The sequence below is a fragment of the Triticum urartu genome, chromosome 2, assembly GCF_003073215.2.
Source record: "Triticum urartu cultivar G1812 chromosome 2, Tu2.1, whole genome shotgun sequence".
NCBI classification, from domain to species: Eukaryota; Viridiplantae; Streptophyta; class Magnoliopsida; order Poales; family Poaceae; genus Triticum; species Triticum urartu.
In genome coordinates this window covers 552,414,424-552,436,517 of record NC_053023.1, presented here as the reverse complement: position 1 = coordinate 552,436,517, position 22,094 = coordinate 552,414,424, and positions in this window count along the sequence as shown.

The window sequence follows — 22,094 nt, the reverse complement described above, 5'->3', positions numbered from 1 at the left end:
GGGATTTAATAGCTCGACGTGGTTTATATGTAATGTCGAATGGGAGGAGATCAATGGCCCATTTGGTAATCCGGCCCATGGCATCACGGTTATTTATAATGTCATTGAGTGGTACTTCAGAAGCCACCGTGATCGAACACTCCTGGAAGTAGTGACGGAGCATTCGGGATGCCATGAAGACCGCATATGCTACCTTTTGATAATGGGGGTACCGGCATTTGCATGGTGTAAGGACAGTGGATATGTAGTATACTGGCTTCTAAAGCAGGAATTTATGTCCGTCCTATTCTCGCTCAACGACGAGTACGGCGCTCACCGCCTGATGTGTTACCGATATATATAATAACATTGGTTCACCGGCGTTTGGTGCGGCCAGGATTGGATTGCTCGCAAGAAGGGTTTTTATTTCCTCCAGTCCGGTTGTTGCCGCTTCCGTCCACTCGCAGTGATCGGTTCGCTGTAAAAGGCGATAGAGTGGCAGTGCCTTTTCTCCCAATCTAGAGATGAAGCGGCTTAGAGCTGCCACGCAACCCACGAGTTTTTGAACTTGTTTAAGGTCTGTTGGCGTAGCTAATTGTGACAAAGCTCAGATTTTAGCTGGATTTGCTTCAATTTCTCTATTGGAAACGATGAAGCCCAATAGTTCGGCCGGGACGCCGAAAACGCACTTTTCCGGATTGAGCTTAATGTCATACACGCGGAGGTTGTCGAAGGTGAGACGTAAATCGTCTATTAATGTTTCGACGTGCCTAGTTTTCATGACGACGTTGTCCACATAAGCTTCAACTGTCTTGTCGATCTGTTTCTCTAGGCATGTCTAAATCATGCGTTGGTATGTGGCGCCGGTGTTCTTGAGCCCGAAGGGCATGGTGTTGAAGCAGAATGGCCCATATAGGGTAATGAATGTTGTTGCAGCTTGATCGGACTCCTTCATTTTGATTTAATGGTATCTGGAATATGCATCCAGGAAACACATTGAGGCCTCCTTTGGTTTAGAGGAATTTCATAGGAATTCTAGAGGATAGGATTCTTATAGGATTTTTTTCCTTTAGAGCCCTTTGGTTCATAGGAATGGATTCCTATTCCTACATAGGATTGGTTCCTATCCTCCTCATTTCATAGGAAAATAAAAAAGAGCCTAGACTCAATGGAAAAATTCCTTTGGTGTAAACCAAATTACATCTTGTTTCCTATTCCTACTCATAGGATTTGAGCTACACGTCATCTCATTTCCTACAAGATTCCTATTCCTATGATAATCCTATCCTATGAACCAAAAGAGGCCTGAGTCATGTCCTGTGGTAGCATCAATGATTTGATCAATGCGGGGGAGGGGGAAGGGATCCTTAGGGCAAGACTTATTGAGGTCTTTAAAATTGACGCACAACCGCCAGGATTTGTCCTTCTTTGGTACCATCACCAGGTTTGCCAGCCAGTCCGGATGTTTTATTTCTCTAATGAATCCAGCCTCAATTAGCTTGGCTAGCTCCTCCCCCATAGCTTGACGTTTGGGTTCGGAAAAGCATCGCAGTGTTTGCTTGACCGGTTTATATCCATTAAATATATTGAGGTTGTGTTCGGCCAACTCGCATGGAATTCCTGGCATATCAGAAGGGTGCCAGGCGAATATATCCCAATTCTCGCGCAGGAACTCTTGTAGCGCGGCGTCAACCGTTGGGTCCAATTGTGCTCCGATGGATGCTATCTTCTTAGGGTCCATTGGATGGAGTTGGAATTTGACTATTTCTTCTGCCGGTATGAAGGAGGTGGATTTGGGTCGTTTTTCTAGGACCACATCATCCCTATCCACCGTAGAGCGCAATGCGGTTAATTCTGTGATCGCGAGGGCTTCAGATAATGCCTCGAGGGCCAAGGATGCGGTTTTGTTCTCGGCACGGAGTGCTATGTTCGGATCACTAGCTAGTGTGATTATACCGTTGGGCCCAGCATCTTAAGCTTCATGTATCCGTCATGGGGTACCACTTGGAAGCGCGTAAATTCATCTCGCCCTAAGAGGGCGTGATACCCGCTGTTGAAAGGGGCCACCTGGAAGGTTATTTCTTTGGACCGATAATTCTCCGGCATGCCAAATACCACGTCGAGTGTTATTTTTCCCGCACACCGCGCCTCCTGACTGGGGATAATTCCTCAGAAGGTTGTGCTGCTTTGCTTAATGCGACTCCTGTCTATTTCCACTTTGTGGAGTGTATCTTCGTCGATGAGGTTTAGTCCGCTGCCACTGTCCATAAGGACCTTAGTAAGCTGAAAGCCGTCCACAATTGGACTGAGGACCAAGGCGGCTGGTGCTCGGACTGTCCTGAATTTTGGTTCGTCGCCGGCAATAAAACTTATAGCCCTGTCGTTCCAAGGGTTTATTGCTTCTATTTGACAGACTTCGGCGAGTCCACATAGTGCTCTCTTGCGCCTATTGTTTGAGGCGAATGTCTCGAAGACCGTCAGTACTTTGGGGTCGTTGTCCTCTGGGGGCTGTTGTTCTGGGTTATTCTTGGTAAGGATATCCTCGCCGCTCTTGGCCACTTGTCGAAGTATCCAACATGCTCTAAGGCTATGTGTTGGTATGTTATCCGGTGTTGTGTGTATTTTGCATGGCCCATCGAGCCATCCTTCTAGAACGGTTCCGCACCCCATACTGGACTTGTATTTCTTTACTATTGAGTCGGGCATGTTGCAAGGGTGTGCCCTTTTCGCCTGAATGAGGGGTTGAGTGGGGACCGATGATTCCCAATGAGCTGCTTGAGATTTCCAGGCGCTTTCCATTGCACTGTACTTCTATATGATAGTTGCCAAGTCAGCGAAGTGTAGGATGCGACGGCGGTTGATGGCGTTGAGGATTCCTTTGTCCCTGCAGTTGTTGCGGAACACTGAGATCGCTTCCTCGTCGCGGCAATATTTAATCTTGTTTTTGACAAGAAGGAATCTGGCCTAGAAGTGGTGGACCGTTTCCTGAGACTACTGTTTTATGCTCATGAGAGCGCTTGTATTCGGGTGGGTGGGTGGATTTAAATCTGAACCCTGCCCCAGTTTTGGATACGGAGTCTGAAGGTCTTCCGAACTTAACAGATCGGGCTCTGGGATGTCCACTAATTTCTTAGGCCCGTTGTCCGATTCTATATTCGGAGGGCAGGATGCTTCACCTCACAGGTAGGTGTCCGGCTCTTCGAGACCGGAGATCCGGAGATAGTCCGTCCTCAATATGGAAGAAGAGTTATCGACTCGCTCCTCGATTACCACTTTCTGGTGGGTGACGGCGGATATTTGATTTCTCTCTGATCGGGTTTAAGCCCAATACGATCGTAGTCTATAGCGACCCCCAGGGCGGCGATGCGATCTAGTAGCTCGTTTAAAGATGAAAGCTCCGCTGGATCCATCTGCTTGGAGTGTTCGGAGTTGATACGAAGGGGTTTTTCGATGACCCGAGAGGTCATCGTCGGCTTAATGACCGAACGGGCGGTCATGGTAAAGCCGCCCAGCCGGAGGGTTTGGCCTGGAGCCAGCGTTCCTCCGGTGGTGATATTATCCTTGAGAACAAGGCGAGACATCGATCTTGTTGTCGACGACACAGTGACACTCTCAATGAAAGCACCAATGTCGGTGTCAAAACCGGCGGATCTCGGGTAGGGGGTCCCGAACTGTGCGTCTAAGGTCGATGGTAACAGGAGACAAGGGACACAATGTTTACCCAGGTTCGAGCCCTCTCTATGGAGGTAATACCCTACGTCCTGCTTGATTGATATTGATGAATATGAGTATTACAAGAGTTGATCTACCTCGAGATCGTAATGGCTAAACCCTACAGGTCTAGCTTGTATGGCTATGATAATGAGTCCCCTATCCGGAATAAGTCCTCCGGTTTATATAGACACCGGGAGGATCTAGGGTTACATAAGGTCGGTTACAAAGAAAGGAATCTACATATTCGATGCCAAGCTTGCCTTCCACGCCAAGGAGAGTCCCATCCGGACATGGGTGCAGTCTTCAGTCTTGATATCTTCATAGCCCATCAATCTTGCCCATGGCTAACAGGCCGAACGCCCGAGGACCCCTTAGTCCAGGAATCCCTCAGGGGCGAAGTAGTAGATGAGTTCCGGCAGCACGACGGCGTGATGACGGTGTTGGTGAAGAACAATCTCCACAGGGCGTTGCCTAAGCACTACGAAAACTATGACGTTGGATAAACTAGAGGGGACGGGGTTGCCGGCACATGGCTTGGTGTTTCTTGATGTTTCTTGGGTGCTAGCCCTACCCCTCTATTTATATGTTGAGCCTTGGGGTCGAAACTTGGAGTAAAAGCCTACACAAATTCAGTTTCACCCGAAAGGCAAGAGTCCCTCTCGGACTCCAGGACCAGTATGTATTATTTCCAATAAGTCGGTTGCTTGCTCCATTGTTCTGGAGAACGGAGTTTTTGTCATCTTGCCCACGAGGCATGGTTCGCAAGCATCAAATGATTCATAATCAAGTGATTCCAAAAGCCCATCAACATGGAGTTTCTTCATGCGCTTTACACCAATATGACCTAAACGACAGTGCCACATATAAGTTGCACTATGATTATTAACTTTGCATCTTTTGGCTTCAATATTATGAATATGTGTATTACTACGATCAAGATTCAATAAACCATGCACCTTGGGTGTATGACCTCAGAAGGTTTTTTCATGTAAACAGATTAACAATTATCCTTGACTTAAATGACTAATCGTAATGCAATAAACATGATCCAATCAGATTATGCTCTACGCAAACACCAAATAACATTTATTTAAGGTTCAACACTAATCCTGAAGGTAAAGGGAGTGTGCGATGGTGATCTTATCAACCTTGGAATCACTTCCAACTCACATCATCACTTCTCCCTTAACTAGTCTATGTTTATTTTGCAACTCCCGTTACTACTCTTAGTAACTGAACCAGTATCAAATACTGAGGTGTTGCTATAAACACTAGTAAAGTACACATCAATAACATGTATATCAAATAGATACTTTTTTTCACTTTGCCATCCTTCTTCTCTGCCAAGTATCTAGGGCAGTTCCACTTCCAGTGACCATTTCCTTTGCAGTAGAAGCACTCAGTTCCAAGCTTGGGTCTAGCTTTGAGCTTCTTCATGGGAGCAGCAACTTGCTTGCTATTCTTCTTTCAAGTTCCTCTTTCTTTCCCTTTGCCCTTTTCTTGAAACTAGCGGTCTTTTTAACCATCAACACTTGATGCTATTTCTTGATTTCTACCTTCACCGGTTTCAGCATCGTGAAGAGCTTGGGAATTACTTTCGTCATCCCTTGTATATTATAGTTCACCACTAAGTTCTAGTAACTTGGTGATAGTGACTAGAGAACTTTGTCAATTACTATCTTATCTGGAAGATTAACTCCCACTTGATTCAAGCAATTGTAGTGCCTAGACAATCTGAGCACATGCTCACTGGTTGAGCTATTCTACTCCATCTTGTAGGCAAAGTACTGTCAGAGGTCTTCTACCTCTCGACACAGGTATGAGTATGAAATACGAATTTCAACTCTTAGACCATCTTATATGCTCTGTGTCGTTTCAAAAACATTTTTGAAGTCCCGGATCTAAGCCGTAAAGCATGGTGCACTAAACTATTAAGTAGATATCATACTGAGCTATGTCAAACGTTCGTAATGTTTGCATTTGCTCCTGTAATGGTTTTGTCACCTAGCGGTGCATCAAGGACATAATTCTTCTATGCAGCAATGAGGATAATCCTTAGATCACGGATCCAATCCTCATCATTGCTACTAACATTTTTCAACTTAGTTTTCTCTAGGAACATATAAAAATTAAACGGGGAGCAACATCGCGAGCTATTGATCTACAACATAGATATCCTAATACTACCAGGACTAAGTTCACGATAAACTAAAGTTCAATTAATCATATTACTTAAGAACTCCCACTTAGATAGACACCCCTCTAGTCATCTAAATGATCACGTGATCCATATCAACTAAACCATGTCCGATCATCACATGAGATGGTATAGTTTTCAATGGTGAACATCACTATGTTGATCATATCTACTATATGATTTACGTTCGACCTTTCGGTCTCAGTGTTCCGAGGCCATATCTGCATATGCTAGGCTCGTCAAGTTTAACCCGAGTATTCTGCGTGTGCAAAACTGGCTTGCACCCGTTGTATGTGAACATAGAGCTTATCACACCGGATCATCACGTGGTGTCTTGGCACGACAAACTGTCGCAATGGTGCATACTTAGGGAGAACACTTATACCTTGAAATTTCGTGAGGGGTCATCTTATAATGCTACCACCGTACTAAGCAAAATAAGATGCATTAAAAGACAAACACCACATGCAATCAAAATATGTGACATGATATGGCCATCATCATCTTGTGCCTTTGATCTCCATCTCCAAAGTACCGTCATGATCCCTATCGTCACCAGCATGACACCATGATCTCCATCATCTTGATCTCTAACAAAGTGTCGTCACATGGTCGTCTCCCCAACTATTGCTTTTTTCAACTATTGCTATCGCATAGCGATAAATTAAAGCAATTACATGGCGATTGCATTTCATACAATAAAGCGACAACCATATGGCTCCTGCCAGTTGCCGATAACTGTGTTACAAAACATGATCATCTTATACAACAAAATTTAGCATCATGTCTTGACCATATCACATCACAATATGCCCTTCAAAAACAAGTTAGACGTCCTCTACTTTGTTGTTGCAAGTTTTACGTGGCTGCTACGGGCTGAGCAAGAACCGTTCTTACCTACGCATCAAAAACCACAATGCGCTATAGTGATTGCTTTTTGATCTTCAGAAAGAACCATGTTCATTGAATCCGATTCAACTAAAGTTGGAGAAACTGGCACCCACCAGCCACCTGTGTGCAAAGCACGTCGGTAGAACCAATCTCGCGTAAGAGTACGCGTAATATCGGTCTGAGCCGCTTCATCCAACAATATCGTTGAATCAAGAAACAACTAGTGACGGCAAGCAATACGTATATACCCACGCCCACAACTCCTTTGTGTTCTACTCGTGCATATAACATCTACGCATAAACCTGGCCCGGATGACACTATTGGGGAACACAGTATTTAATTTTTTTTCCTACGCACATGCAAGATCTATCATGGTGATGCATAGCAACGAGAGGGGAGAGTGTGCCTACATACCCTCGTAGACTGAAAGCGGAAGCACTTTATCAACACGGTTGATGTAGTCGTGCACCTTCGTGATCCGTCCCGATCAAGTACCGAACGTACGGCACCTCTGCATTCAGCACACGTTCAGCTCGATGATGTCCTTGTCTTCTTGATCCAGCAAGAGGGGGCGAAGTAATAGATGAGTTCCGGCAGCACGACGGCATGATGACGGTGTTGGTGAAGAACAATCTCCGCAGGGCTTCGCCTAAGCACTACGAAAACTATGACGGAGGATAACTAGAGGGGATGGGGTTGCCGGCACACGGCTTGGTGTTTCTTGATGTGTCTTGGGTGCTAGCCCTACCCCTCTATTTATATGTTGAGCCTTGCGGTCGAAACTTGGAGTAAAAGCCTACACAAAGTCGGTTTCACCCGAAAGGCAAGAGTACTTCTCGGACTCCAGGACCAGACGCCAAGGATACCGGCGTCTGGACCCAGACGCCAGGGACCCTGGCGTCTGGCCCCTGGACTCTGCAAAACTTCCTTTTGCTCTTTCCAAGAACCTTGTGGGCTTTCCCCTTTGTCCCAAATAAAGTGTTCTCGTACCCAAACATTTTGGGAAACAACCGGAACCCCTTCTGGTGAATTCCGGAACCCTTCCGGTGACCAAACATATCCCATATATAAATCTTTATCTCCGGACCATTCCAGAGTTCCTCGTCATGTCCGTGATCTCATCCGGGACTCCAAACAACATTCGGTCACCAACATACATAACTCATATAGTACTATATCGTCAACGAACGTTAAGCGTGCGGACCCAACGGGTTCGAGAACTATGTAGACATGACCGAGAGACCTCGCTAGTCAATAACCAGTAGCGGAACCTGGATGCCCATATTGGCTCCTACATATTCTACGAAGATCTTTATCGGTCGAACCGCATAACAACATACATTGTTCCCTTTGTCATCCGTAAGTTACTTTCCCGAGATTCAATCGTTGGTATCTCAATACCTAGTTCAATCTCATTACCGGCAAGTCTCTTTACTCGTTCTGTAATGCAACATCCCGTAACTAACCCATTAGTCACATTGCTTACAAGGCCTATAGTGATGTGCATTACCGAGAGGGCCCAAAGATACCTCTCCGATACACGGAGTGACAAATCCTAATCTCGATCTATGCCAACTCAACAAACACCATCGGAGACACCTGTAGAGCATCTTTATATTCACCCAGTTACGTTATGACGTTTGATAGCACACTAAGTGTTCCTCCGGTATTCGGGAGTTGCATAATCTCATAGTCATAGGAACATGTATAAGTTATGAAGAAAGCAATAGCAACAAACTAAAGGATCATCGTGCTAAGCTAACGGATGGGTCAAGTCAATCACATCATTCTCTAATGATGTGATCCCGTTAATCAAATTACAACTCTTCATCCATGGCTAGGAATCTTAACCATCTTTGATTAATGAGCTAGTCAAGTAGAGGCATACTAGTGACACTCAGTTTGTCTATGTATTCACACATGTACTAAGTTTCCGGTTAATAGAATTCTAGCATGGATAATAAACATTTATCATGATATAAAGAAATATAAATAACAACTTTATTATTTCCTCTAGGGCATATTTCCATCACTCCCACTTCGTGTCAGCAGGCCGGATGCACGTAATGATCGATACTTTGGTCATACATGCATGTCTCCATGACCTACCATAAGACGTACCAATGAATCTAACATTCGGTCAAATGACAGTTGTTGTTGTCGATAAACTGCTTGGGCCAATAGATTGAACCATCATAAAAATCGCATGAGAGGGACCACAAAACCAGCACCTCTTGCATGCGGCCCAAAATGATGTACGTTGGGAAGGGGTGATGTGTGTTTTCAATATAGAATAATATACAATTTAGATGTGGTGCCTACCTCTCGATACAGACAACAGCCATGAAGGCAAGGTAGTTAAGGACGAGATACGCAGGGTTTGATGTAGGTCGAACCTAGCAATCCGAGCATCTGGGAGAGAATCCTGACAATGCGTGAGCTCGAGCTTTGGTTGACCAACATTTGACGGTGACCGACCCTAACGTGAAGTAGGAGGAATCTATTCATGGCCAACACATACCCCTCATTATGGGTCAAAGGGATGATATATATACACTCGGGGAACCCACAGATATCCGTGCCATCACAAAAAAAATGCACAAGGGAGACGTGGTCGATCAGAAGACCCCGTATACACTACATGCAGCCCGAAAATATGTATGGGTACGATGGTGTATGATGTGTTGAAATCCCAAATGCACAACTTCGATGGGCCACCAACTACATTACAAACTGAACACCGTACCCGACTCCAAGCCTGGTTCAATATGTACGATGTCAGTTTCCCAACTTCGAGGCGGCGACGGGGGTTGAGGGAGTCCTGGATTAGGGGGTCCTCGGACAGCCGGACTATATCGTTCAGCCGGACTGTTGGATTATGAAGATACAAGATTGAAGACTTCGTCCCGTGTCCGGGTGGGACTCTCCTTTGCGTGGAAGGCAAGCTTGGCAATTCAGATATGTAGATCTCCTCCCTTGTAACCGAGTCTGTGTAACCCTAGCCCCCTCCGGTGTCTATATAAACCGTAGGGTTTAGTCTGTAGGACAACAACAATCATAATCATAGGCTAGCTTCTAGGGTTTAGCCTCTACGATCTCGTGGTAGATCAACTCTTGTAATACTCATATCATCAAGATCAATCAAGCGGGAAGTAGGGTATTACATCCATCGAGAGGGCCCGAACCTGGGTAAACATTGTGTCCCCTGCCTCCTGTTACCATCCGCCTTAGACGCACAGTTCGGGACCCCCTACCCGAGATCCGCCGGTTTTGACACCGACATTGGTGCTTTCATTGAGAGTTCCATTGTGCCGCCACGATAAGGCTTGATGGCTCATCTTGTTGTCAAGGACAACATTACCTCGGGGAGAGCCTAGGCTGTAGGCCAAACTCTCCGACTAGGCAGCTTCATCATGACCGCCCGTTTGGCCGTCACGCCGACGATGACTTCACGGGTCATCAAAAATAGCCTCCACGTCGGCTCGAGATTCGCCGAGCAGACGGATCCAATAGAGCTCTCTTATCTGAACGAGCTCTTGGATCGCATCGCCGCCCTGGGAGTCGCAACGGACTATGATCGGATCGGGCTTAAACCTGACCAAAGGGAGATTAACTTTCCGCCAGTCACCCATCAGACAGCGGTGGTGGAGGAGCAATGTAGCAATTCTTCCTCTATTTTGAGGACAAACTATGTCTGGATTCCTGAGCTCTCCGAGCCGGATACCCGTCCACGGGAGGACATGGACCAAGATTCGAACCTAGAATCAGACAGCGGGCCAGAACTATTGGGCAACATCCCGGAGTCCGAACTGCCAAGCTCGGAAACACCTCCGCTCCTGGGTCTCAGATCAGGTCAGGGTTCGGACCTAAATCTACCCACCCACCCAGACCCAAGTGATCTTTCCCACATTAGAAAAAAGCCCCAGGAGACAGTACATCACTATTGGGCCGGATTCCTCCTTGTAATGAGCAAGGTCAAGGACTGTCGTGAGGAAGACGCAATATCAATCTTTTGCAAAATTGGACGGACAAGGGAATCCTCAACGCCATAAGTCACCATGACATAGCACACTTTGATGACTTAGCGGCCATAGTACGGAAGTACTGTGCGATAGAAAGCGCCTGGAAAACCCAAACCAAATTCTGGGACCCTCCGGCTCTCACTAAACCCCCTGTCCGAACTAAAAGGGTGTACTCTCGTAAGTCACCCAATCCAATTACAAAGAAAAAAAAGCCCACTACAGGGCATAGAATTGTATGGGAGGGATGGCTCAATGGGCCATGCAAAATTCACAGTATAGTGGATACCATGCCAACACACAGCCTTAGAGCATGTTGGATACTCCGGCAGGTGCCCAAGAGCGGTGAGGATATCCTCATCAACAATACAACACAGTACCATCCCGCGGAAAATAACAATACAGTATTGACAGTCTTCGAGACCTTCGCCTCAAATAATAGGCGCAAGCGAACACTCCACAGCCTTGCCGAAGTCTGCCATGTTGCAGCAATAAATCCATGGAATGACATGGCCATAACCTTCAATGCCAGTGGCGAACCTCATTCCGAACAGACCGAGCACCAGCCACTTTGGTCCTTAGTACAATTGTGGACGGCTTCCGGCTTACTAAAGTGCTCATGGACGGTGGCAGCGGATTAAACCTCATCTATGAAGAAACTCTTTGCAAAATGGAAATAGACAAGAGCCGCATTGAGCAAAGCAACACAACCTTCAGAGGAATCATCCCTAGTCGGGAGGCACGATGTGCGGGAAAAATCACACTAGATGTGGTATTCGGTACGCCGGAGAATTATAGGTCCGAAGAAATCACATTCCAAGTGTCCCTGTTCAGTAGCGGATACCACGCCCTTTTAGGGCGGGAGGCATTCACTTTCTTCCAAGCTATACCCCATTACGGGTACATGAAGCTCAAAATTCCCGGTTCCAATGGAATCATCACTCTGGCTAGTGATCCGGACATAGCACTCCGCGCCGAAAATAAAACCATAGCACAAGCCCTCGAGGCATTATCCGAAGCCCTTGCAGTCGAAGAACTAACTGCGCTGTGCTCCACGGTGGACAGGGACGACGTGATACTGGACAAAAGACCCAAGTCCACCTCTTTTAAACCAGCGGACGAAATAGTCAAATTCCAGGTCCGCCCAACGGACCCTACAAAAACAGCATCCATCGGGGCACAGCTGAACCCCAGAACAGACGCCGCACTGAGGGAGTTGTTGCGCGAGAATCGGGACATCTTCGCCTGGCATCCTTCAGACATGCCAGGAATCCCACGCAGGCTGGCCGAGCATAGCCTTAACATTCTAAAGGGGTTCAAGATGGTCAAGCAGACTCTTCGGTGTTTCTTTGAGCCTAAGCGACAAGCCATGGGAGAAGAGGTAGCCAAGTTACTCGAGACCGGATTCATTAGAGAAATAAAACATCCGGACTAGCTAGCAAGCCTGGTGATGGTACCAAAGAAGGACAAATCCTGGCGCCTATGTGTCGATTTCAAGGACCTTAACAAGGCTTGCCACAAGGATCCCTTCCCCCTCCCACGCATCGATCAAATTATCGACGCTACCGCAGGACACGACTCATTGTGCTTCCTCGACGCAAACTCCGGATACCATCAAATTAAGATGGCGGAGCCCGATCAAGCCGCAACGGCATTCATCACTCCATACGGCCCCTTCTATTTTAACACCATGCCTTTCGGGCTCAAAAATGCTGGTGCAACCTATCAACGCATGATTCAGACATGCCTGGAAACACAAATCGGCAAAACAGTGGAGGCATACGTAGACGACGTGGTCATTAAAACAAGACATGTTGAATCCTTAATAGACGACTTGAGGCTCACGTTCGACAATCTCCGAACATATGACATCAAGCTCAATTCGGAAAAATGCGTTTTCAGCGTGCCCGCCGGAAAGCTCTTGGGCTTCATCATCTCCAATAGAGGAATTGAAGCAAATCCGCCTAAAATCCGAGCTTTGTCACAGTTGGCTATCCCAACAGACCTCAAGCAAATCCAGAAGTTAACTGGATGCATGGCTGCCTTAAGCCGCTTTATCTCCCGATTAGGAGAAAAGGCACTACCTCTTTATCGCCTTCTTCGACGCACCGAACACTTCGAGTGGACGGATGCGGCCACAGCCGGATTGTAAGAAATAAAGGCCGTATTGGCCACCAACCCAATCTTGGTCGTGCCAAATGTCGGCGAACCAATGTTGTTATATATAGCGGCAACACACCAAGTTTTAAGCACAATGCTCGTCGTCGAACGAGAGACGGACGGACATAAGTTCCCGCTTCAAAAGCCGGTATACTACGTATCCACCGTCCTCACTCCATGCAAATCACGGTACCCACACTATCAAAAGATAGCATACGCGATCTTCATGGCATCCCAGAAATTACGACACTACTTTCAAGAGTGTTCAATTGTGGTGGCCTCCGAAGTACCACTCAACGACATAATAAATAACCGCGATGCCACGGGCCGGATTGCTAAATGGGCTATCGAGCTCCTCCCATTCGACATAACATATAAACCACGGCAAGCCATTAAGTCACAAGTATTGGATGATTTCGTCGCCAAATGGACGGAAGCCAAACTCCCTAAAGAGTACGGCGTGTACTCCAATTGGATCATGCACTTTGACAGCTCTAAAATGCTGGCTAGTCTGGGGGCAGGCGTCGTCCTGACATCCCCCATCAAAGATTCAGTCCAATACGTACTCCAAATACTATACACAGACTCCAACAATGCAGTAGAATATGAGGCCCTGTTGCATGGTCTCCGGATGGCATTCTCCATGGGCATTCAACGCCTAGAGGTGCGGGGGGATTCGAACCTCGCAATATCCCAAATAAATGGGGACTTTGATGCCAATGACCCAAAAATGGTGGCTTACCGCAACGCCGTCCTCAAAATGTCAGCTCGGTTCGAGGGCCTCGAATTCCACCATGTGGTCCAAGAAAACAATCAAGCGGCGGATATCCTCGCCCGCATCGGCGCTAAGCGTGACCCTGTCCCACCTAATATCTTTTTGGAAAGGTTGTTTAAGCCATCCGTGGTGTGGGAAGGGGAGACCGGCAAAAACAGTCCGGATCCGTCCACAACACTAGACCCCGAACACTCTGACGTAATCAGAGGCTCTGCCACCGAAATGACATCTTCGCCCACGTGATTATGGTTGTCATCGCCTCATGGACAGAACCCTTCTTGGCTTACCTAACTAAGCAAGAACTCCCTGATGACCCAAACGAGGCACGTTGCATTGTGCGGCGGTCTAAAGCCTACAAGGTCCACGAGGGAGAGCTTTACAAGAAAAGCGCTACCGGAGTACTTTAAAGGTGCATCTCCGAAGAGGAAGGACGGCAACTTTTGGCCGAAATTCATGCTGGACTTGGCAGCCACCACGCCGCAGCTCGGGCCCTTGTAAGCAAGGCCTTCCGTACAGTTTTTTACTGGTCGACGGCCCGAGCAGACACATAGGACCTCGTTCAACGTTGCGTTAGTTGCCAGCTTTTTGCAAACCAAAGCCATATGCCACCTACCGCTCTCCAAACAATCCCCATTATTTGGCCCTTTGTGGTCTAGGGGCTTGACATGGTCGGACCCCTTAAAGGGGGAAGCCATAAGAAAAAATACCTATTGGTCATGGTGGATAAATTCACCAAATGGATAGAAGCCAAACCAATTAAAACGGCTGAGTCCGGACCAGTGATAGACTTCATATCCGGGGTTGTACACCATTACGGCGTCCCCCACAACATCATCACCGATAACTGCTCGGACTTTACAACTGACGATGTAAAAACTTGGTGCAACAACATGGGCATTAAGCTCAATTATGCCTCTGCCTATCACCCGCAAACTAACAGTCAAGTCGAGCGAGCAAATGGTCTTATCATGAGCGGCATTAAACCCAGATTAGTGCGATCCTTGAAGGAACCAGATACGCACTAGGTGGATGAGCTTGACTCCATACTATGGGGGCTGCGGACCATGCCGAATCGCACTACCGGATACACACCGTTCTATATGGTGTATGGCGCAGAGGCGGTACTGCCCTACGACATCATTCATGACTCACCTCGAGTGTGCATGTACGAAGAGAAAGAAGCCGAGCTTGACTGGCAGGACAGTTTGGACGCCCTCGAGGAGGAGCGTGACGGGGCAAAAGCCCACTCCGCATTCTATCAGCAACAGGATCGGCGGTATCAAAGCAGAGAAGTACGGGCCAAAACTTATAATGTTGGCGAACTCATTCTACGCCTACCGGAGAAGAAAAAGGACAAGCTCAATTCCAAATGGGAAGGTCCCTTCGTTATTGACAAAGTTCTGACCAGTGGAGCGTACCGTCTGCGGGATGCATCGGACAATCGACTCGAGCCAAACCCGTGGAACGCAGCCAGACTCCGAAGGTTCTATGCCTAGTGCCGGACTCTGTGTCCGTCTCCTTACCTCCGTCAATTTTGTATATATCCGTTATCTGTCTTTTCTTTCTTTCTTTCTTCCCTTTTTCTTCACGGTCTTAAAAGGTTAAAATGTGTCTTGACTACACAATCTTGACACGCTAGGCGTGCTCATTATACCTTGGGGCTTCTTATACAGAAGCTTAATATAACTATGTTCCGGGCTCTATGCCCCCCACACATGTGTTACTTTTCCACATGTACCTTTTATTTTCCATTATATGCATCAATATGACTTAAGTTTTGGCCAAGCTGGGTTGCATGGCTCTTGTGTTTATGCCCTACGTTCCCGTTAATTCGGCTAGGGCATAAGGGGAGCACCTCTGCGATTGTTACTGTCGGGTCAGCCGGATCTGTACCTCAGAATGGGTGAAGCCGAAAGCTAGGGTTCTTAAGGGAATATTCGGTCGGTGAACAAAAGATGACTTTTATTTATTGTAATACATGCCCCCAGATGTTTATATCCTGCGTATCTTCTCGCGGTTCGGACATGCACATTAATGCATGCGTACCCAGGGAAAGGAACCCTTAACGGAACTATTCTCCCTGGAAGATGTTTCTTACTATCCATGTAATATAACATAGCTAGTTGGGTACTTGTCTGTTCAAGCACTTATGACCCGTATGCCTGGTTTCCACGCGTACCCCGGTTTTTACATAACTAAGCAGGTATTCGGATACACTCCGGATTGTCGGGTCCGGAGGTTGAAGCGAAAAGGTCCGCCATGACAAATGATTTACAATCCGGCTAGGGACAATATATGTCAGTTGAAGTACACAGTCACTTAGACTGACTAAATTCTTCTTCTATACCATCCAACAGGCTGTCTAGCCTACAATCCTCTTGGGAATACTTTGCGGCTAATTTCACCTGGTCATACAACAAACTGACGGGGATCTCTTTCCCATCAGACCCCACAGGTCCGACCTCAGCCATGTGGTTCGGGTCAGCCTTGGTATATCGCGTCTTCACCATGGCCCAAGCTTCCCTTGCACCTTGTCGGCAGGCTGATATCTTCCATAATCGGAAGCGCCGCCGCGCTCCCTTGAGCATCTCTACAAACTCCCCCATGCCTCCTGGCAGGGAGGCGGATGGCCACAAGGCTTGGGCAATGCCCTGCATTACCTGCCGAACTTGTTCGTGGAGTTGTGAGAGCTCTGGCAGAAGATCACCCGCAGACCTGGGCATCTCCTCTGCGGGACGACCCGTCAACATACCTACAGATATAACTCTGTTAGCCGGTTTCTTTATTGAACTCTATAAAAATTCGTTCAAGCACTTACTAAAAATGCCGCGTCGAAGCCTCTTATTCTCCTTTACGGAGTCAGCAAGCTGGGCCCGAACATCTTTCAGTTCAACGCCCAGCCGGGTATTGGCGTCTTGGAGATTGTTTTTCTCCCGCCTAACCTGCGTAAGAACGCGCTCGCCAACCTTTAGCTGTCATTGAGCATGTTGCTCATCCCCTTGCATGACCTCTGGATTCACTTCGGGATCATCTGTAGAATCTATTGTTAGATTTGCATGCATGTCGAATACTAACTGGTACATGTCATTCTTTTAGATAGAAACAAGTGTTACCAGATGGGGCCTTCTCGGACTCCTTCATTGCGGCAATTGCGGCCCGTAGCTGGGTTTTGCACTCCTCCAGCTCTTGAGACAACTGGGTATTCTTCTCCGAAAGAACCTACGCAAACAATGATCCTTAAATCAATTGTGCCAACTGTTTTAAGTCTGAGGGGCTACTGATATACATAATTATTAGATTTTCTTACCCGTATATCCTTCACATATTGGTCCGTGGCTCGGGCAAGACCATTTTGAGCAGCTCGGATGTATGCGTCTCCTGCGTTGAAAGCATCGAACACCTCTTGAGAGAAACAAGTGTCACGGAGTACGGCCCGGCGACGCCTGTGATTCATGGCACTCTCCACTTCAGAGTTCATAGCGGACAGCCTATCCGCATCCTCTGTAGGAGGAACATCTGGTGTTGGCCCCACGTTAGCATCTGCCTCTAAGTCCGGCTCTGGAGCCCGGCTGGTGGAGGCTTGGCCAGCAGGCTCTCCGGATATGGTCCGGCGAGCGTTTTTCCTGCCAGGAAACATGGACGTTATTATATTTTAAAAGACGACAACCATGGAGCGGGGTTCTTTTTCATACCTCTGCGACCGCGTCTCAGTCCTAACCGCCTTCCTTTTAAGCCTAGCCGGCTTCGGTGCCCCTTGTTGGTGAGTCACTGCGGGTTTGGCATGGCGTCCCGAGGGCCATCCCTGTAAGACACCATATGTGTGCGGTAGGTGAAGTGCGAAAAAAGGGATCCTTCTCGGAAGTTGGGACTCCAGTTTTACTTACATGCGATGCAGGGAGCAGTCCAGGATAATCGACTATGATGGCCACCAAGGCACTGTCATAGCTTAACTGATAGAACGTCCTGTCGATGAGCTCCACAAATGTGTCCGGATCTTCTTCGAGTCCGGGGTCGAGGACCCGGTCTGGGTCCTCTAGTTGTGGAGACGGGTTGTGGACCTCCTTCACAGCTTTTCACAGTTCCTGCTATGAAATAGCAAGGTAAATACTTATGACGAAGAATGCAGGAAGTTCTGGAGTAGAAAGTAGCAGCTCACCCAGTTTGGGGGGTTGTACATGCAGAATCCATCTCGTGGCTTAATGCGGATGAACTCCTCTTCCTCCCCTTTGTATAAATCAGACAGTATTTTCGCTAGAGCAGCGATGGAGTCTGGTCCCTTACGACCGTAACGGGTGGCATCATCTTCTCCATTAAAGTGGCACATGGGTTGTCCCCGATATTGAAGTGGCTGCACCCCCCGCATTATACATATTGACATAACCTCGATTATTGTCAATCCTGATTTAGCCAGCGTTTTTATCCGGCCCATCAGGTACAAGACCTCTCTGTTATCTTCCTTCTGGGGCTCCTAGGGCGCCAGCTGCGGCGTTTCTTCAAAGGGGCATTATTGAACTCATGAAGGCCCATATGAATAGGGTCCGGAAGGGGGACGTCCTCCATATAAAACCACTCCGAAGGCCAGTCTTCGCATGTCTTCTTTGGAGTACCTGACAGGTATCCGGTCCCAGCGATGCGCCATATCTCGGCTCCGCCCACTTGATATATTGACCCCTCCTATGTACGGGGTACAAGGCGGAATAGCCTCTTCCATAGCTCGAAATGAGCTTCGCAGCCCAAAAACAGCTCGCAAAGGGCAACAGAGCCAGCGATGTGTAATATGGAGGCGGGAGTAAAGTTATGTAGCTGGAGACCGTAGAACTCCAGGAGCCCGTGGAGGAGCTGATGGATTGGAAATCCAAGCCCCCTCAATAAGTAGGGGACAAGGCATACCCGCTCCCCCATGGATGGGTTGGGAAAGCTCTACGTTTGCTCTCCGCCATTGTAAGTGGCAAGTCCGGCTCGAACAGGGACCATATACGCTGGAGGGAGAAACCCCTGGGTCTGTAATTCTACTAGTTGGCTGTGGGGGACGGAACACTTCTTCCAATCGCTTGGCTTAGGGCTACGGGAGCGAGATGAGGAGCTGCGATGGCCGGCCATGATGGGACTTTTTCCGGGCGCGCTCCGATGGATACTCGCTATGGGAGGATGGTGTGATATGGATCTCAGGATCCCCGTCTCTTTAAATAGACGATTTACTCACATGGTTAGGGTGGCAAGTGTAAAAATGCCCCGACTTCTCGCATTTGCTCAACAGGTGGAGGATAGCCATTATTAGGCACAGAAGCCAAGGAGTGCAACATTCATGCGAAGTAGAACACTACTCGATAGGTATTCGGAATTTGGAGAAGAAACCGCCATGCAATGCTGAAGACAATCTGCGCGCCGGACTCATCGTCATTGAAGCCTGGTTCAGGGGCTACTGAGGGAGTCCTGGATTAGGGGTCCTCGGACAGCCAGACTGTTGGATTATGAAGATACAAGATTGAAGACTTCGTCCTGTGTTCGTGTGGGACTCTCCTTTGCGTGGAAGGCAAGATTGGCAATTCGGATATGTAGATCTCCTCCCTTGTAACCGACTCTGTGTAACCCTAGCCCCCTCCGATGTCTATATAAACCGGAGGGTTTAGTCCGTAGGACAACGACAATCATAATCATAGGCTAGCTTCTAGGGTTTAGCCTCTACGATCTCATGGTAGATCAACTCTTGTAATACTCATATCATCAAAATCAATCAAGCAGGAAGTAGGGTATTACCTCCATTGAGAGGGCCCGAACCTGGGTAAACATTGTGTCCCCTGCCTCCTGTTACCATCCGCCTTAGAAGCACAGTTCGGGACCCCCTACCCGAGATCCGTCGGTTTTGACACCGACAGGGGGGTCGTCCCATGCTGATGACCCACAAGTATAGGGGATCTATCGTAGTCCTTTCGATAAGTAAGAGTGTCGAACCCAACGAGGAGCAGAAGGAAATGATAAGCAGTTTTCAGTAAGGTATTTTTTGCAAGCACTGAAATTATCGGTAGCAGATAGTTTTGTGATAAGGTAATTTGTAACGGGTAACAACTAATAAAAGTAAATAACGTGCAAGAAGATGGCCCAATCCTTTTTATAGCAATGGACAAACCTGGAAAAACTCTTATATAAAGGAAAACGCTCCCGAGGACACATGGGAATTATCGTCAAGCTAGTTTTCATCACGCTCATATGACTCGCGTTCGGTACTTTGATAATTTGGTATGTGAGTGGACCGATCCTTGGGTACTGCCCTTCCTTGGACAAGCATCCCACTTATGATTAACCCCTCTTGCAAGCATCCGCAACTACAAAAGAAGTATTAAGGTAAACCTAACCATAGCATGAAACATATGGATCCAAATCAGCCCCTTACGAAGCAACTCATAAACTAGGGTTTAAGCTTCTGTCACTCTAGCAACCCATCATCTACTTATTACTTCCCAATGCCTTCCCCTAGGCCCAAACAATGGTAAAGTGTCATGTAGTCGACGTTCACATGTCACCACTAGAGGAGAGACAACATACATCTCATCAAAATATCGAACGAATACCAAATTCACATGACTACGTATAGCAAGACTTCTCCGATGTCCTCAGGAACAAACATAACTAATCACAAATCATATTCATGTTCATAATCAGAGGGGTATTAATATGCATAAATGATCTGAACATATGATCTTTCATCAAATAAACCAACTAGCATCAACTACAAGGAGTAATCAACACTACTAGCAACCCATAGGTACCAATCTAAGGTTTTGAGACAAAGATTGGATACAAGAGATGAACTAGGGTTTGAGATGAGATGGTGCTGGTGAATATGTTGATGGAGATTGACCCCCTCCCGATGAGAGGATCGATGTTGATGCGATGGTGATGATTTCCCCCTCCCGGAGGGATGTTTCCCCGGCAGAACAGCTCCACCGGAGCCCTAGATTGGTTCCATCAAGGTTCCGCCTCGTGGCGGCGGAGTTTCATCCCGTAAGCTTGCTTGCGATTTTTTTCCAGGGCAAAATACCTCATATAGCCAATATGGGCACCGGAGGCCTTCCAGGGGGCCCACGAGGCTGGGGGCGCGCGCCCCCCGCCCTCGTGGATGGTGGGTGGCCCCCCTCTGGTGCTTCCTTCGCCCAATATTTTTTATATATTCTGAAACTGACTTCCGTGGAGTTTCAGGAGTTTTGGAGTTGTGCAGAATAGGTCTCTAATATTTGCTCCTTTTCCAGCCCAGAATTCTAGCTGCCGGCATTCTCCCTCTTCATGTAAACCTTGTAAAATGAGAGAGAATAGGCATAAGTATTGTGACATAATGTGTAATAACAGCCCATAATGCAATAAATATCTATATAAAAGCATTATGCAAAATGGATGTATCAACTCACCCAAGCTTAGACCTCGCTTGTCCTCAAGCGGAAGCCGATATTGAAAAATATGTCCACATGCTTAGAGATAGAGGTGTCGATAAAATAAAATACGGACATGAGGGCATCATGATCACTCTTATAACAGCAACATATATATATGTTATTGTCATATGATTTCTTATGCTAAAGTAACAATTCATTCACAATCTCAAGTATGAATCAGAAACTTCTTTGAAAACTAACAAACTATAATCTCGGTGATTGAAGCAATTGCAATTTATCATAACACCGGAAAGAGTCAATATAAGAGCTTTTCAGCAAGTCCACATACTCAACTATCATTTAGTCTTTCACAATTGCTAACACTCACGCAATACTTATGAGTATGAATTTTTCATCGGACACAAAGAAAGATAGGGGCTTATAGTTTTGTCTCCCAACCTTTTACCTCAAGGGTAATGTCAACAGTAATAGTTCATGCAAACTCACATCCAATTAGCTATATATATCAGGATCTTTCCAAGACATTGTGCTTGCCAAAGGATAAAATGTAAAAAAGGAAAGGTGAAAATCACCATGACTTTTGTATGAAGTATAAGACAAGAATAAAGGATAGGCCCTTCGCAGAGGGAAGCAAAGGTTTTCATGTGCTTTTATGGTTGGATACACGAAATCTTAATGCAAAAGAACGTCACTTTATATTGCCACTTGTGATATGGACCTTTATTATGCAGTCTGTCGCTTTTATTTCTTCCACATCACAAGATCGTATAAAGCTTATTTTCTCCACACTAATAAATCATACATATTTAGAGAGCAATTTTTATTGCTTGCAACAATAACAACTTACTTGAAGGATCTTACTCAATCCATAGGTAGATATGGTGGACTCCCATGGAAAAACTAGGTTTAAGGATATTTGGAAGCACAAGTAGTATCTCTACTTGGTGCAAAGAATTTGGCCAGCATGAGA